At 40.3% G+C, this 17,018-nt stretch overlaps 1 protein-coding gene and 1 pseudogene across 3 annotated transcripts in view; both read left to right on the top strand.

Moving 5' to 3' along the window:
- Positions 1-17,018, top strand: part of CDK14 (cyclin dependent kinase 14) — a 319,708-nt gene that overhangs the window by 49,500 nt on the left and 253,190 nt on the right. The gene's annotated exons all lie outside the window — the stretch shown is intronic.
- LOC125322070 lies at positions 7,424-12,117 on the top strand (annotated as a pseudogene).

The following is a 17,018-nucleotide window of genomic DNA, read 5'->3' as shown; positions in this document are numbered from 1 at the left end:
AGAACAGGCATTTGGAGGTAATTTTCTTTTCATAGAACAAAGTAAAGAAAACACTTGTAATTATGTTCATTTAGTGCTGCCATTTCTCGACAAAATTATGTATTATTGTAGAACATTTTCCCATTATGACCTTTTTTGCTTCTTATGTAACTGTGTCTGATCTATGTTTCTGTTTGTGTAAAATCAAGAAACCCTACATGAATAAAAGCAATTTAAAAAAAGAAAATACAACCCTCTCCTCCCTAAGAACTGTGTCTACCATGCAGGTTATATAAAATGTACACTGATAAGTAAAGTCATGACTTTTACAGTTGTGAGGGAGGTGAAACAAAGCCTGGAGTCATGTGCATTGACTTTCCTATTTGTCTTCTGAAACCTCATTACACTTTGCAAATTTATTGCCTGTATTTATGCTGATCCACTAATGCTAATTCTTGGGAGCTCAGTGCAATGCATTTCTGCTGATTTCTGACTGTCATTAGTAACCATGAAAATATTACTTATATCTGGATTTGTCAGCACCTTTCTTTGGAGCCTTTTTCCTGCAGTAGCTACTCATGAAGGCTAAGCTAAATTTTTGGTGACTGGAAGTCAGGCAGTGTTCATATTCTACTGAAAATTTTGGGAGAAAGGGCAGTGTTAGTTCTTCTGAGAACAGACAGAGAAAAGTCTTTTTTTTCTTAACATGTTTAACATGAAATATGATAGAGGCTAGGAATTAAGATTGAAATTATTTAAATTTGAGTGACTGTTGGGTGTGCAGATGTCCGTGTGTGTGTCTGTAGGTGTGTCCAGTTAGGGATGCACATGAGTAGGGATACAGGAAGCTCATAGACTGAGTTAAATTTGAAAAGCTGCTTTCTATATTTTTGTTCTAAATCACAACTATGAAATCTTTCTAGTACAAATTAAAAAAAAAATCCACTAAACAATATGTGTTTTAAAAATGCCTACAAGGAGTCAAGACATTCTGGAGATGAAGCACTGCTGACTGGTTCTGCACTATGTTCAATGTCCACGCATTTCCATAATGGCATTACTTTTCCTATTAAGTTGAGTGAATTACAGCACTTTTTGTTTGAAGTGTTTGCTCTAGTTGTGGCATGAGTGAATTCTATAGCTTTAAAAATATTGCAAGTGTTCTGTAGTCATGGCTGCTTTGCAATCAGTTGCAGTTCAGCGCTTACTAAGAAACATAATTTCTTTTTTAGAGGGAATGTCATGATAGAAGCATATCCTAATAGATTACAGTGAGTGAAGGCAATGTTTTCGGAAGGAAGATGTGAAAGGAGGGAGTAAAGATGACGTGTTTATGGTATAGTGCACAATGCCTCAGTCTAATTTTATTTCATGTCTTTAATACTAATTGCTGATGCTGGTGTTAAGCCAAAGTAACCTTAAAACCCTAAGGTTGTTCTATTGCATGGAAGACATTAAAGTGACATTGAAGGAAATCTTCTCATTGGAATTTGACAACATGATAGCAGAATAAAATGTGTATAAAAGGCCAGGACTAAATGAATGCATTAGATTTCATAGTACTTTTAACCTCAGAACCAACCTGTATTCAAATACTGTTTCTTCTGGCAGAGAAAGTGCTGTGATGCTTTTGGCAAGTTATTAAACATCTGAGCCTTAATTCTCCATCTGACAGAGAAGGAAATTAGTATTTTTCTCAGTGGATTTTGAAGATAGATTTCCTAGCACATCTTGAAGATATTCAGATGTTAGGGTATTAGGGAGGATGGCCTTGAAAATACAAAGATGAAGTCAGACAAAACTATTCAGTATTGCTTGCATTCCTTTGCTCCCATAGCACAAAGAAATTTTATCCTTTCTAATGTGTTTTTTGGATTGGTGTGGTTTTTTTAGCCTTTTGGTCAAAAGAATGAAATGAACCTTTGCCAAGACCGAAGTTTGGCACCTTCTTGTGAAAGAGCATTTTATTTCTGATGTTTTAAGTATAAAAGCCTTCAGGAGACAGTCTGTGGAAAAGCCCTTTTTCTGATCCTTGGTTCTGCTCTAAAGATACTTTATTATGAAAAACCACATATTGCGCTGCAAATTAACAGGTAGCTGTGCACCACCCTACCTTTTCCCTAGATGTAATTGTTTAAGAACAAGAGGAATAGTCATAATTTTTTTCATATTAATATGTTAGTTGGACTTATGCCAAACTTACATTAACATCTGGGTTAGTTCAGAAAGGATTTACATGAATTAAAGTATGCCAGTTATATGTAATGTGTGATTCATGGAATGCATGTAGCACTTCAAATACAAATTCTTGTGTGTTTGTTTTGAGGGTTTTTTGATTGTTTTTTGAGGGTTGGCTTTATTTTGTGGTGGTCTTTTTTTTTCACACTATGTGTGTACTAATTGTTCTGTTACCTGTATCTTCATGGATTGGCCTTTGCTAGAGGAAGACCCAGGTTTGCGAGTTTTTAACTATATGCTTACATGACGAAGTGATTTTTTTATTTTGTCTGGTTTTTATTTGCATTTTTAGAAGTCTGCTGTTAGGTGTTTTGTTCTAATACTAATATACAGGCTCCCTAGTGCATTGTATGGAAATGGGTTCATACCTCTAATTAGTATTCATTTTTATTACTTCAGATTTTGCTTAAAGAACAGCTGTTTGATAAGGGCAGGCTTAATGTTGTTTATATTACCTGGGTTTGAAACGAAAAGCAGCAATTAAAAAATGTAAATGAGTATTTCTCAAAGTGACCCCAGGGATACACTTGATCTGTGTTGTTTGCTACTGTTTATGCCATATTATGCATCTTAATATTCCATGATAGCTTGCCCCCCGCCCTCTCAAAAGTTGAGCTTTAGGGGAATGAAGTGGCAGAGTCACAGAACTATTCTCCTGACTTGATAGCACGTGCATTCCGCAAGCCAGACTGTTTGCAGCATCACTTTGCAGATGCCAACTTTCAGGAAAGTTAAGGAGGTGTAGGAATGATTTGTTATTTTAGAAATGACATATCCTCAATTTCTCAAACCCTTAAAGTTTGGCAAGGGCTAAACTTTATTCCCAAACCAATTTTTCTTCTGCTCTTGTCATTTTATCCAGCTTTTCCTGAAACTGGCATGCTGAAAATACTCTTAATTAATGCATATTAGAGACTTGTTAAAGCATAACTGAAATTTTCTAGGATTTCATATTGTAAATGAACACTGCAATTCCTTATAGGAACTGTGCTAACCTACCTGTGCATGCGCTAAAGCACAAGAAGGAACTTCCATCTGGAAAGGGACAGAGTCAGACTGCTCCTGCAACATATCCCTTCAGGATTCAGGCAATAACCTGAGGTGCCTGGAGACTCTGAGGGCAAGGATACTGTTTTTCCCCTGAATATATTCAGTGCTTCTAATATATGAAAGATAGAATGTGAAATATTCTCCAAGAAAAAGGAGCCTAATAAGGAATTTGGAGGATTCAAAGATATTGGGAAATATCTTTGATATTGGAAGATGTTGGGAAAGCACATTGGTGTGTATGAGTAGGCATGGAGGTAAAAGCATGAGAGTGGGTACGGAGGGCTAGGAGCAAAGGCAGTATCAGAAGCAGGTTTTAGGGAGAATGTGCCTTGCCAGAGTCTAGGACTGTGGGAGAAGATGATCTCTAATATTTGGAGGTCCTTTTGGGAATTCAGATCTCTCTGTGGAGTCCTCAGTCTCTCTATTTTGTTTCAGCAAATAGATGTGAAACTCACTGATATGCAGAACTTACACACAGCTGATTTTGGGATGGAAGCTGTTACTGCTGTCGCTGTTTAAGTTAATTACAGAAGCCTGTGATCTAGTCTCTCTCAGTATAGCTGACAGAGATCTGTATCACCAGGTATTTTAGAGAACGAAGCAATGTTACATGCAATAGATTTGAACCAAAATGCCCTGTTAAAATTTACCTTTAACCTTGAAGACTGTTTCTTGCACTTACTTACAACGTAATTGTGAGTCTTGTAAACTTCATTCTTGTTCTGAAATGTTTAGAATTTGTCATTTATGTGACAATCTTCTTAGCATTTCATAAGCAACTGAGATAAAATCAGTGTGTGTACTGAAGACTTACTTAAAATTTAATCAGGGATATTGAGCACATCATGTAAACTACTATACAATTCTTTATTTTTGTTTGACCAAGTAGGGCAACAAGACCCAAGGGGTCCCAACACATGAATTGGTTCTGTGCTGCTGGTACTAACCTTCAGAGAAATTGAGAAAGGTGGTGTCCCTCTTCCCAGACTTGTGAAAACTGTGATAAAACCAATTAGCCATCTGTGCATGTATTGTAATTGGTGGTTCATGCTGTCATGGGTAGTTAAAGAACAACCAGCCTTTTGTGTGTTTATCTCTCAACATACTGGTTGCACCGAGGTTAATGAGACTCCCCAGGAATATAAACACCTCTGGTATAAGTATAGAGTAGGAGATGTGTGTTTTTATTGCAACATTTCAAATAGAAACTGTTTATTTTGGAAGTGTCAGATCTGTGGCATATGAAATTCAAAGGCAGCCATAAGACATTTTAAAGTGATCTTTTGTTGTTTTTTTTCTATCACTGTGGCTTCAGTGGAATCTTTGTTTGAATTCTTCTTGTCTGAATTTTCATTGCCTTAGTAATTGTTTCTGCTAGTACTGTCTTTTTACATTTTAAATTATTTCTGCAACATTTTCTGAGAACAGACAGATATTCTATTTGACATATAAGCCCTCAATAATATAAGTTCTAAAAGCATTTAAGGATTTTTTCAGTCATTTTTGTTAAAATTTTGTCAGACAGCAGCCATAATTTTATGCTGAAGTACCTTATGCATAAAGGCTCTCTCACTTCTGTTGGAAATTGTACCTCAAAAGAAGTGTTCTGCAGCATTTACATTTCTGAGGCCTTCAAATCTTTCCTCAGTTAAACTTTAGGTTGCAGTGTGTCCTTGAAACACTCTAGGGGAATCATAATTTATATGTTTTGATGCTTCTTCTGTTCTAGACCTCTTTTTCCACTTACCATTTGTAATTAAATGCACTATTGGTTTTATGTTAAAACTTTTGTTTTGCTCCTGATACTGTAGGGGGTTTTGTGAACAAAAAAATTGCTTCTCTGTCTATTAAGAGTCTAGTAAAGTGAAGACCTATTTAATGACTAAGGTGCTAGTGCAATGCTAATTTTATTTTTAAGTATCAATTAAGAAGACATCTTACTATTTGGAAGAACAACAGAATAATCAGGTATCAGTGACTCTACTTCATACAAGAAGTTTCTAAGAAAGTGTGTTCACTGCTATATAGTTTCATCCATGGACCGTATAGATGATCGTGTCTCATTTTTTGAGATTTTATTGTTCTTTTCTAGAAAAAAGGTAAGATTTCTGTTAAGAAAATACCTGATACAATACATTATTATCATTTTAACTGCATGTAGATAGTCATGAAACATCTTAAAATTGTGGGAGTTATTGCTTTAAGGGGATTTGACTTTGTTTTATGGTACAGTAAGAATAATCTTCATTGTAATCATCTGCTAAATCAATCTGAAATTAAATATAGTACCAGGTTTGTTTTTTTCCCCCAGAAGATTTTGCAAGTGGGTTTAGTGCATCAATGAATGGAAGAGAGAGCTGGTAGACACCACAGGGAGGCTGGTCATGATCTTCTTTGTAAGGTCATGATAATCAGTCCAAGAGACTGGAAGAAAGCAAACATCATCCAGACCTTTGGAAGGAGCGACAAGGAGGATGCAGGGAAATATCAGCCAGTCAGCCTTACTCCAATCCCTGGAAAGATGATGAGCCTCTCATTTTGGAGGCCATCTCTGTCCACATTTCTCTCACTGTTTGGAGGCACACTCCTCCCACTCCCCAGTACTACAGAGAGGTCTCATGTAAAACTAAATTTTCAGTGTGTTGTGGAGTTTTTGATTTGAAATATTGTGCTGCAAATCCTGTAGCATTGATTTAAGTGGAAGAAGATGTTCATTCACAACCTTCAACCTGTCAGTTTTGTGGAATCATTCCCCTTTTTTGTCACAGACATTAATTTTTCTCTTTCCTAATGTAATAGGATTCTTTAGCTTGATACAAGAGAGATAGATATAAGCTAGATAAATTAATCAATGTATTTTTCCATGTTATTTACCCAAAAGAAGTTTCATTCGGATTTGAATTTGTTAGACTGAAACAGCATATTTCCTTTAAAATTTCCTTTCAAGAAATTAATGAAAATCTGAAACAAGGTAAGGAAAATTCCTTTCCCCTCTCTGAAATGAGTATATTTCTCTTTTAAAAATTATTAAAACTTTGGAGGCCCCTTGAATTTTTTTTATAGGCCACATACTTGCTCTTGAATAAATCTGTTGATGTATAAATCTGTCCCAGCCCTCTGTAGCCACTGTGCTCCATCACATGAAAATCCATGTTCTTCTACTTAATAAGATTGTAGGACAATAGGGAGTCTATTTTAGAACATGTTGTAATGGGGTTCAGCTCTAGAAGTATGGAAAGAGATGGTTTGGGGAGGAAAAGATCTACTTAGGTGAAATACTCTCTGAGGATGGGTGTTCTGTGAACATTTAAGTTGCAGTAGCTGTGCTACTAGTAGCTGTACCACTAACTGCATTTGGTAGAAGTGTTTTTAATAGTATGTGGAAGAGGGTTTTTTTCTCTTGTCCTTTCTGAAGTTTTTTATCTTCAGCAGCTCACTCCTCCTGAGATGCTTTCTATTTCTCACCTAAGAAATCCTGGGAAAATAGATAAGCTGCTCAACATGCATTAAAGCTTTATCAGCTTCTGGACTGAAGTGCCCTTCAGTGAGAATGCCCAGGTGAATGCAACCCTCTTGTCTGAATTACTGAGATAAAAGAGGACAAGAAAAGCAGTCTGCAAGGGGGTAATGACCCAGACGGTAAAGGGTTTCATAGGTCAAAACCAGCCCTTTGTATTTAACCAAAGAACAGATAAATATTAGTGCAATACCTGCACTTCTGGTGCTTGTTTCGTGTGAGCACTTGACTCAGCATTGCATCTGTTTGAGCTTTGACGTGCCTTTTTGCTGATCATCATTCTATGCCAATTTAATTAGTAAAGAACAAAAGTATGGGTGACTGCAGTGAAGCCCTTGTCCATTAGGTAGTGCACCTTCTAGACAAATAGAGCTGGAAGGAGGAGAGATGATTCTCACGGCTGCTCCTCATATTTTATCATGAGAACCAACAATATTCTTAAATCAGGTGTTACTTGAGTGTTTCTATTCAGTTTGTCAGCCACTTGTTTAATCTCATGTCGTGCCACCATCTAACCTAGTGTTTTGCTATCATCAGATTTTCCAGTCATGATGATTTGCGTGATGGTTATACATGTCACATGTGCTGTGTATGCCATGCAGAATGTGTAAAATACCCATTTTTGAGACTTAGAGGGGAATGGCAACTAACCCTCCAGGTAGGAGAGAAAGGCATGGAAGAGAGATGAAAAATTGATGTATTAAAAAAGTTATTTGCTTGAACTGCCAAAAGTTGCCCAAGGATTTTGCAATATAGACTATTTGGATGATGAAATGATAAGAGTATTTCATACTGGTATGGATGAACCAATGCATATGAAGAACTTAACTGCAGCTATGCAGGCGTAATGGTGAGCCTAAACAAATTACATTATTCTGGATAAGAATTGTAGGGTCATTGGATGACAGTGTGAAGATAGAGATTAGGTGTTAAGCAGTACTCTAAAACCTTCAGAAACACATAGGGAAAGAAAGAAGAACAAAACCATAGCTGCTATGAGGTCATTGCAGAAATATTGTTTTTATAAATATGTTAAATATTAAGCCTCATTAAACAGAAATGACACAGTCCATGTCTTTCCTGTGCTGGAACCCCAGAGCTGGATGCAATGCTCCAGGTGGGGTCTCTCTCACCCGAGCAGAGCAGAGGGGCAGAATCCCCTCCCCTTCCCTGCTGCCCACACTGCTTTTGGTGCAGCCCAGGACACGTTTGGGTCTCTGGGCTGTGAGTACACATGGCTGGGTCATGTTGAGCCTCATCCACCAGCAACCCCAGGTCCTTCCGGGCAGGGCTGCTCCACATCCCTTCATCCCCCAGTCTGGATGGATACTGGGCCTTATCCCAGCCCAGGTGCAGCACCTTGCACTTGGTTGTGTTAAACTGCGTGAGATTCCCATGGGTCACTTCTCAAGCTTGTCCAGGTTCCTCTGGAGGGCATTCCGTCCTTCAGGTGTGTCAACTGCACCACTCAGCTTGGTGTCATGAGCAAATTTGCTGAGGGTACACTTCATCCATGTCATTAGTGAAGATATTAAATAACACTGGTCCCAATATGGACCCTAAACCAAAGCCTCTCATCTGAGTATCTCAAAGTGAAAATGAAGGGAGGCTAAAATCCAGTGCTTTCAAAGAAAATGAGCATTTTGATATATTTAAACTTAAGAAAGAGATGAAGGCGAACTCACCGTTTTGTGTTAATTTCTAATTCATTTATAGAAAGCTTTCTTCTGCTAGCTAAAACACTGTGGATGACTTTGAAAAAGGATATCCCTGAGCCTTGTCACTCTATGAGATCAGCCGTAGCAATATATGTAACTCAAAAATGAAACATTTTCAGGGATTCATCCCTGAGATTCATACTGGTAGATATTAAAAAGCTATTGTTAATTCTTTATAACTGTCCCTAAAGGCAAACTTTTGTAAACTCTGTCTCTAGTATTCATCATTTAAATCTGTGTCACAGAAATATTAGTCCTTTCCTGGTTAGCTTTTTTTTATTTATTTATTGTTTTTTGGATTGCAAACAGGAGCACTGTCAGCTCTGTGGGTGTCCTGAGTTACAATGTGAGGTGTAACCAAAGTATGTATTCTACTCCCATCTGCATTATTCCTGATGAACTGTTAATGGTGGGTTGTTTGCAGCAGCTGCCCAGTGCACACACAACCCTCAGGCTACAAGCTGGGTATTTGATAAGGGAAAGAGGCAAACCCTGCATGGCAAGGTAGTGTTTCTTTGTCTCACAAATTGACTCAGACATGATAACTACACCCAGACTAAGGGGGTCATCTCTGCCAATGGGCCATAATGGCTCAACAGCCCCACTGGGCAGCTGTAATGACCTAGGCCATCAAGGACTCCCAAAAATATCCTATGACTCACAGGATTACATCATTCCATTGTGAAATTCCCCACTCTGGGGGAGGCACTGGACATTCCTGCCTGAACCTGACCATGTATAAACTGGGCGCTTTGGAGACTTGGAACACCACCGCCACAAGACAAGGCTGTTCCTGGGTGTGCCCACACTGCTGGGCTCCATACCAGGGCTGGGCCGCGGAGCCACAGGTTTCACCACGCGCTCTGACATCAGCTCTGCCTGTGATGCCAATGACTCTGTGATGCCAATGACCCCGTGGACGCCCTGCTGGGGAAGAGAATTGTGGGGGACCAGATGAAGCAGAACCAGATAGTGGATGATGAAGATGAGAACTTGAATGACACCAATTATGATGAGTTCAATGGCTGTGCTGGGAGCCTGTTCTCAAGCGGCCCCTATGAAAAAGACGATGAGGAAGCAGATGCTATTGATGCAGCTTTGGATAACAGGATGGATGAACACAGAAAAGAAAGAAGAGAACAAAAAGAAAAAGAGGAAGTAGGAAAATACCATATGGAACAACCTAAAACTCAGCAGCAGTTCTCAGACTTGAAACGGAAGTTAGCAGAGGTTACTGAGGAGGAGTGGCTGAGTATTCCAGAGGTTGGTGATGCCAGGAACAAGCATCAGAGGAATCCTTGGAACAAGAAGCTGACTCCTGCCCCTGACAGCTTCTTTGCAAAGCATTTACAGTCAGCATTTACAGGGAGAATCATACTTCCATGGACCCACACCAGACACAGCTTGGTGGATTGAATAGTCCATACCCAGGGGGATTGAATACACCATACCCAGGAAGAATGACACCAGGCTTGATGACTCTTGGGACAGGTGAATTGGATATGAGGAATATTGGCCAAGCCAGGAGCACCTGGATAGATATGAGGCTAAACCAGATGTCAGACTCTGTGAGTGGCCAGACTGTAGTGGACCCAAAAGGATATTTGACAGACTTGAATTCCATGATTCCCACATGCAGAGGAGATACTGATGATATCAAAAAAGCCTGTTTATTCCTTAAATCTGTCCAAGAGACCAATCCTCATCATCCACCAGCCTGGATAGCATCAGCCCAACTGGAGGAGGTCACTGGAAAACTCCAGATGGCTCGAAAGCGCATCATGAAAGGAACAGAGATGTGCCCTAAAACTGAAGATGTTTGGTTGGAAGCTGCTTGGCTACAGCCTGGAGATGCAGCCAAGGCTGTTGTGGCCCAGGCTGTCCGGAACCTTCCACAGTCTTTCTGGATCTGTATCAGAGTAGCAGAGCTACTCCAGGAGATGGATATCCATGCCAAGAAACGTGTGCTTAGGAAAGCCCTTGAGCGTGTTCCAAACTTGCTACATTTGTGGAAAGCAGCCATGGAGCTGGAGCAACCTGAGGATGCCAGGGTCATGCTGAGCCATGCTGTGGAGTGCTGTCCAACCAGTGCTGAACTGTGGCTGGTGCTGGGAAGTCTGGAGACATATTAAAATGCTCATAAAGTCCTTAACAAAGCCCAGGAGAGTATCCTGATGGATTGTCACATCTGCATTAATGCTGCCAAACTGGAGGAAGCCAATGGAAACACCCAGATGGTGGAGAAAATAATTTACAGAGACATCACATCTCTTAGGTCTAACAGTGTGAAACTCAACAGAGAGCACCAGATACAAGATGCTGAGTAATGTGGTAAAGCTGTAAGTGTGGCTACATGCCAGGCAATCATGCGAGCTGTGATTGGGATTGGGATCGAGGAAGAAGATCAGAAACACAACTGGATGGAAGATGCAGAGAGTTGTGTTGGTCATAGTGCTCTGGAGTGTGCCCGAGCCATTTATGTCTATGTCTGGCAAGTTTTCCCAAGCAAGAAGAGTGTGTGGCTGAAAGCAGCCTACTTTGTGAAGAACCCTGGAACCAGAGAATCCTTGAAGGCTCTTTTGCAGAGAGCTGTTGCTCACCGTCCCAAAGCAGAGGTGCTGTGGCTCATGGGAGCTAAATCTAAGTGGCCAGTGGGAGATGTGCCAGCAGCCAGAAGCATCTTGGCCCTGGCTTTCCAGGGCAACCCTAACAGTGAGGATATCTGGCTGGCTGCTATGAAGCTTGAGTCAGAGAGCAGTGAATATGAAAGAGCAAGGAGACTGCTGGCAAAGGCTCACAGCAGTGCCCCCACAGCAAGGGTCTTCATGAAACCTGTGAAGTTGGAATGGGTGCTTGGGAACATTACTGCAGTCCAGGAGCTCTGTGAGGAAGGCTTGAAGCACTATGAGGACTTCCTCAAATTGTGGATTATGAAAGGATAAAATGAGGAGCAAAAAGAGCTGGTAGAGGAAGCACAGGAGGCTTATAATCAAGGGTTGAAGAAGTGCCCCCAGTTCCATACCCCTGTGGCTTTTACTGTCCAGGCTGGAGGAGAAGGTCAGGCAGTTGACTAGAGCAAGAGCCATCTTGGAAAAGTCTCGCCTGAAGAATCCAAAGAATCCAGATCTCTGGTTGGAGTTTGTGCAGTTGGAATACAGATCTGGGCTGAAGAACATTGCAAACACACTGGTGGCCAAGGTACTGCAAGAGTGCCCCAACTCAGGAATCCTCTGGTCAGAAGCAATTTTCCTTGAAGTGCGGCCACAACAGAAGACCAGGAGTGTGAATGCTCTCGGAAGTGTGAACAAGACCCACATGTCCTGCTGGCTGTGGCCAAGCTGTTCTGGAGGGAGTGTAAAATAACCAAGGCCAGAGTGTGGTTCTACTGGACAGTGAAGATAGACTGACCTGGGGGGTGCCTGTGCTTTCTTCTACAAATTTGAGATCCAGCACAGCACAGAGGAACAACAAGAAGAGGTGAGGAAGTGCTGTGGGAATGCCAAACCTCACCTCGGAGACCTCTGGTGTGATGTCTCCAAGGACATAGAGAATTGCCAAAAAGAGATTGGAGAGATTCTCGTGCTTGTGGGAGCCAAGCTTAAAAATACCTTCTAGAGTGTGCTGGACTCAGCTGCCTCAGTGGTCTCTGTAGGATTTACCTGCTCATGGTGCATTTGCTATTACAGCGGCATGGGTTTTGGAGGACAGGAGGTGGATGGTGATATAGAGAGCTTTCTCCCAGAAGGAAAGAGCTTCCTCCTGCTGCTGCCGCTGCCGCTGCCAATATCCTGGCTGCTTCTTGTGGGCCAGCTCCGGTCCTGCCTCCTCAGTCCTGCTTCGATCTCTCCTTGCCGCTGCCACGACTGGACAGATGCAGAGGAGGACCCAAACTTCCACAAGAGGACCAGACTTTCCATAGGACCACCGCTTAAACAGACTGCAGCCACCATCCTGACCAACAAGGTGCCAGGTTATACTTTGGCTTTGTGGGTTTAAGCCAGGTTTTCTGTATCATTGCATTTACTGTAATCTTTCTATTAAATTGTAACTCCGACCTGAAATCTCTTTCAAGGTATTTGTGTGGGGTTCATTTCTTCGGCTGGTTTACTTTCAAACCAGCACAGTGGTTTTTTTGTTATGTATGTTTGTCATAGTAGATAGGTTAGTTTAATTAAAGCTACTCCACTAAGTCATCTTGCTGATTGTTATCATCTTCCAATCACAGAGCATACGTTTTAATTTTACACTGTTTGAGTTCTCTGTGGTGTTCTTTAACAATTATTGACTGAGATGTTGATTTAAATGTCTTCCTAGGTGTTCTAGGTTGTGGTGCTTCTTACACAATGTATTAGTAATATTAAGACTGAGATTGTGTATATATACAGGTACATCAAAAGTCATGGGAATTATGGTGCATAATTCTGCCTAGAATTTTATTTATGTGTTACAAAGTCACCTTCATTTCAGTAGTGAAATGTTACTAATATTGACAGCACATGTAACTGTATGATTGAAGATTAATAATGCTGCTATCAGTTACTGTCTTGCAAGTTGGGGATGAGGAATTTAGGCAAACAAGATGCATGTTATTTTACCTGACACTTGGTATAGGCTTCATATTCTTTCCAAATAGACCTTTCTTTCAGTGCTATTTTAATGTATTATAAAGGCATGAACACAGCACTAGCTCAGAATTCTGTCTGTGTGTTAATAGTTGTGATTTTTTTTTGCAAGCATGAGTGAGACGTCACTGAGAGAAAACTATTTATTTGTTTTCATGTAGCAAGGCATGCCTTATTATTGAAGGTGGAGGTATGCTGGAGTCCCATTTTGGATTGCCAGTGGGAAACCCCACAGATCTGCTTTCTTAAAAGTAGAATTACCACAAAATTCCATATTTTGATTGAGTTCTACACTTGGTATCTGTGTATATTAACTGCTGATCATGCTGCAGATCTGATTGCCTCTGGCCTTTGCATGTGCTTTCTTTAAGTGCTTTGGACTAATAATCAGAGGTTAACATAATTCTTTAGAATAGCGCTTGTACAAAACCTTTAACTAAGGCCTTAAAACAAAGAAAAAAATGGAGGCTTAGAAAATAATATTTGACTTTCCTAAAGGGAAATCCTAAATCAAGATAAAATAATAAAATTTAAGTTCTTATCATCAATACACTGCACCAATATATTGTAGTCTGAAATATTTTATTTATATGAGATTTTTGCAACCATAGCAAGGAACACAGAAGTATCAATAACAAATAAAACCAGCTCAGTGTAACTGTATTAGTATTCACTGGAAGATATGGCTCTGATAGGAATGTTGGAGTTAGGTTTTCCTATGGCACAGAAAGAGCATAATTGCCTAAAGTAATTAAATTAACCTGTTATACGCAAAGACAGAGCTGAAAATATATCTGGACCAATTTGAAGTATTTTGTTTAAAATCATTACACAGTATTCTCTATGTTGCTGTTGTTCCCTTTGAGTTTGTAGTTTCAATGTTCTTTGTAATGCAAACTCTATCTGGAATCAGTCCCTAAACCCACAAAATCTCTTTTTTGGTCTTAAAAGTTGCAAAGCTAATTGGCAACGTTGCATGGCATTTTATTTCAGACAGTGACTTTTTAAATGAAATTCCACCATACCATATAATGCATCTGGTATAGTTTAAATATTGTTATTGCAAAGCAAGTTTAACAGCATGTTGTACTTTGAATAACTTGTCATGCATTCCGTTGTGCAATATTATCCACTGCTTCACTTGCCATCTTAAGATAAAAATTATTTTCTTTGCGTTCAATACATTTGTATTGCTGCTGGATTGTTTTATTAAGGTCATGTCTTCTTGTACTCTCTGTATTCTAACTCAAACTAAACTCAAACTTCTTAATTTAGGGAAGGGGGTTATGTTTTATCATCACCTATGATCGGAAGGATCTGAACTGGACTTGGACAGGTGTCCCATCCAGCACTGAGTTTCTGGACACAACTCCTTAAGCATCTTGTTAAACAATTTCTTCATGAAATATTATCTGTGGCTTGTGAAATGTCTGGCTAGATGTCTATATGACTCTCACAAGTGAGTAAATTTTCAAAAGTGTTTATTTTTTGCTTGTATATTCAGTCTGCAGTTGTCAAAATGGAAATGTTTGTGTTGAGAAGCAGTGGTTCTCCTTAGCCATGCATTTTCTTCTATGAGGAGAAAATGGGCTCGTATGGATGTATGAAACTTCTACTAATTACTGCATTTGGTTATTACTTCTTGGAGAGGAGGGAAATGTTAGCTGCCTTTCTCCCTTGCTCCGTTTCCCCTCCTCTCAGATGATTCAATGTAATCATTGACTAATGAAAATAGGACAGTACTTACAAGTTCATTTTATTAGTGTGTAGTAAGACCACACAGAACAAAGGTAGCTACTGGCATTTTTTTGCTATGCCATATTAATAAATGATGGTTTGCATTTTTAATTAATGGTACATCAGAGCTATGACATTGTGTAATCTCTCTTTTTTAAGTGTAGCAATTTGTCTTTGTCTTGAAAATCTCCAAAGACACCTCCTTATATGTGAAGAACTGTTCCCAAGTGCCACATAGCATTTTGCAGTCTGCCCTGGGATGAAAGTGTTGGCAGGACTTAAAGTACTGATAATATGAAACTTGTATTTGCAGCTGGCTTCCATGGAGAGTTTTAAAATCTGAATCCAACTCCATAGTTATTTGACTTTTTTTTTAGTTATTGTATTGAAACTATTTTTGAGGTTGGTTACTCTCCCGCCCCCCTGGAAAACAAACCAGTCCCATGCTTACAGGGGTCTTTGTGTGTTCCATCAATTCCATTCTTAATTCTAGATAGCATTTGCCTTCCAGCCAGGTTTCCCAGTCCTCTCTGTTGTACCATGGGCAGCAGCAGAGCACATATTTGTGCTCTAGCCAAGTTATGTTCAACCACAGTCTGCAGATGGGGTTCGGAGTAGGGCAAGGGGTGGGGCTAGCACGGGAGAAGGAGGGGGATAAGAATAGTAGGGAGTCAAGCAAAAATGCTGGGAAGCCTGCATGGATGAACAAAGGCTTCCTAACAAGACTCAAAATTAAAAAGGAATTATATAGAAGATGGATTTGAGAACAAGTAACTGGGAAGGAATACAGATACATCTTCCAAGTATGCACTTACAAAAGCCAAAACCCACTTGGAATTAGATCTTTTGAGGAAAGTCAGAGACAAAGGCAACGAGAAGGGCTTTAATGAAATAAATGAATTTTTTTTTTCCAATTTTTTCGATGAAGTAAAAATAATTAACTTTTAAATATGGAAGGTTTCTGTAAGTTGTATTTCACTATAGAGAGGCCCTGCAGAGAGAGATTTAGACAAATTAAGACACCTTGGCAATAACCAACTGTATGTTTAACAAGGGGGAGTGCCAGGTTTTGCACCTTGAGTGGGTCAATCAAGTATGGACAGACTGGAGAATGACTGGAAAGCAGCCCTGCAGAAAGGGACCTGGGGATCCTGGTCGATGGCAAATTGAACATGAATCAGCAATGCCCTGGCAGCCAGGAGGGCCAGCCGTGTCCTGGGGGGCATCAGGCACAGCATCACCAGTCGGGCAAGGGAGGGGATTGTCCAGCTCTGCTCTGCACTGGGGCAGCCTCACCTTGAGTGCTGGGGGCAGTTTTGGGTGCCACAGTATAAGAAGGATATAAAGGTACTAGAGAATGTCTAAAGGAGAACCATAGAGATGGTGAACAACCTAGGGGGAAGCCGTATGAGGAGTGGTTGAGGTCGCTTGGTCTGTTCAGCCTGGAGAAGAGACTGAGGGGAGACCTCATGACAGTCTACAACTTCCTCACAAGGGGAAGCAGAGAGTCAGGTGCTGATCTTTTCTCTCTCATGACCCAAAGGAAGTGACAGGACCCAAAGGAAGGGCATTAAGCTGTGTTGGAGTGGTTTAGGTTGAAGAAAAGGTTCTTCAGCCAGAGGGTGGTTGGACACTAGAACAGGGTCCCCAGGGAAGTGGCCACAGCATCAAGCCTGGAAAAGTTCAAGAAGCATTTGGACAACACTGTCAGACACGTGGTGTGATTCTTGGGGATGGTCCTGTGCAGGGTCAGGAGCTGGACTTCAGTGATCCTTGTGGGTCCTTTCCAACTCAGAATATTCTGTGATTCTATAACTTTGTAGGCTATTTGTCTTGCTTTCAGTCTCTGTGCCTTGGCCTGACACCTTGTTTGCTTCTGGAATCCAGTTCCCTGTTTCTCTGGCTTGCCTTTTTTGCCTATTGTGTTTCCTTTTCTCATGGCCATCCACCACTTTTCCCTTAACATGGTGCCTGTCTTTTGGCACATATTGGTCTCTGCAGGTGCTTACTCACTATCTTTTTTTCTTTTTCCTGAGCATCCTTCTGTTCTGTTCTCCCTCAGCCTCAGACAAATTTGTTGTTGACAGAATAAGGCCAAGAAATGTAAACATTGTGAAAGTATTTTCTTGTAATTTCAACTGGAAGCTCTTATTCGTG

The sequence above is a fragment of the Corvus hawaiiensis genome, chromosome 1, assembly GCF_020740725.1.
Source record: "Corvus hawaiiensis isolate bCorHaw1 chromosome 1, bCorHaw1.pri.cur, whole genome shotgun sequence".
In the NCBI taxonomy this organism is placed as follows: Eukaryota; Metazoa; Chordata; class Aves; order Passeriformes; family Corvidae; genus Corvus; species Corvus hawaiiensis.
Note: the sequence above shows the minus strand (reverse complement) of the source record. Positions and strands in the feature narration are given on the sequence as shown.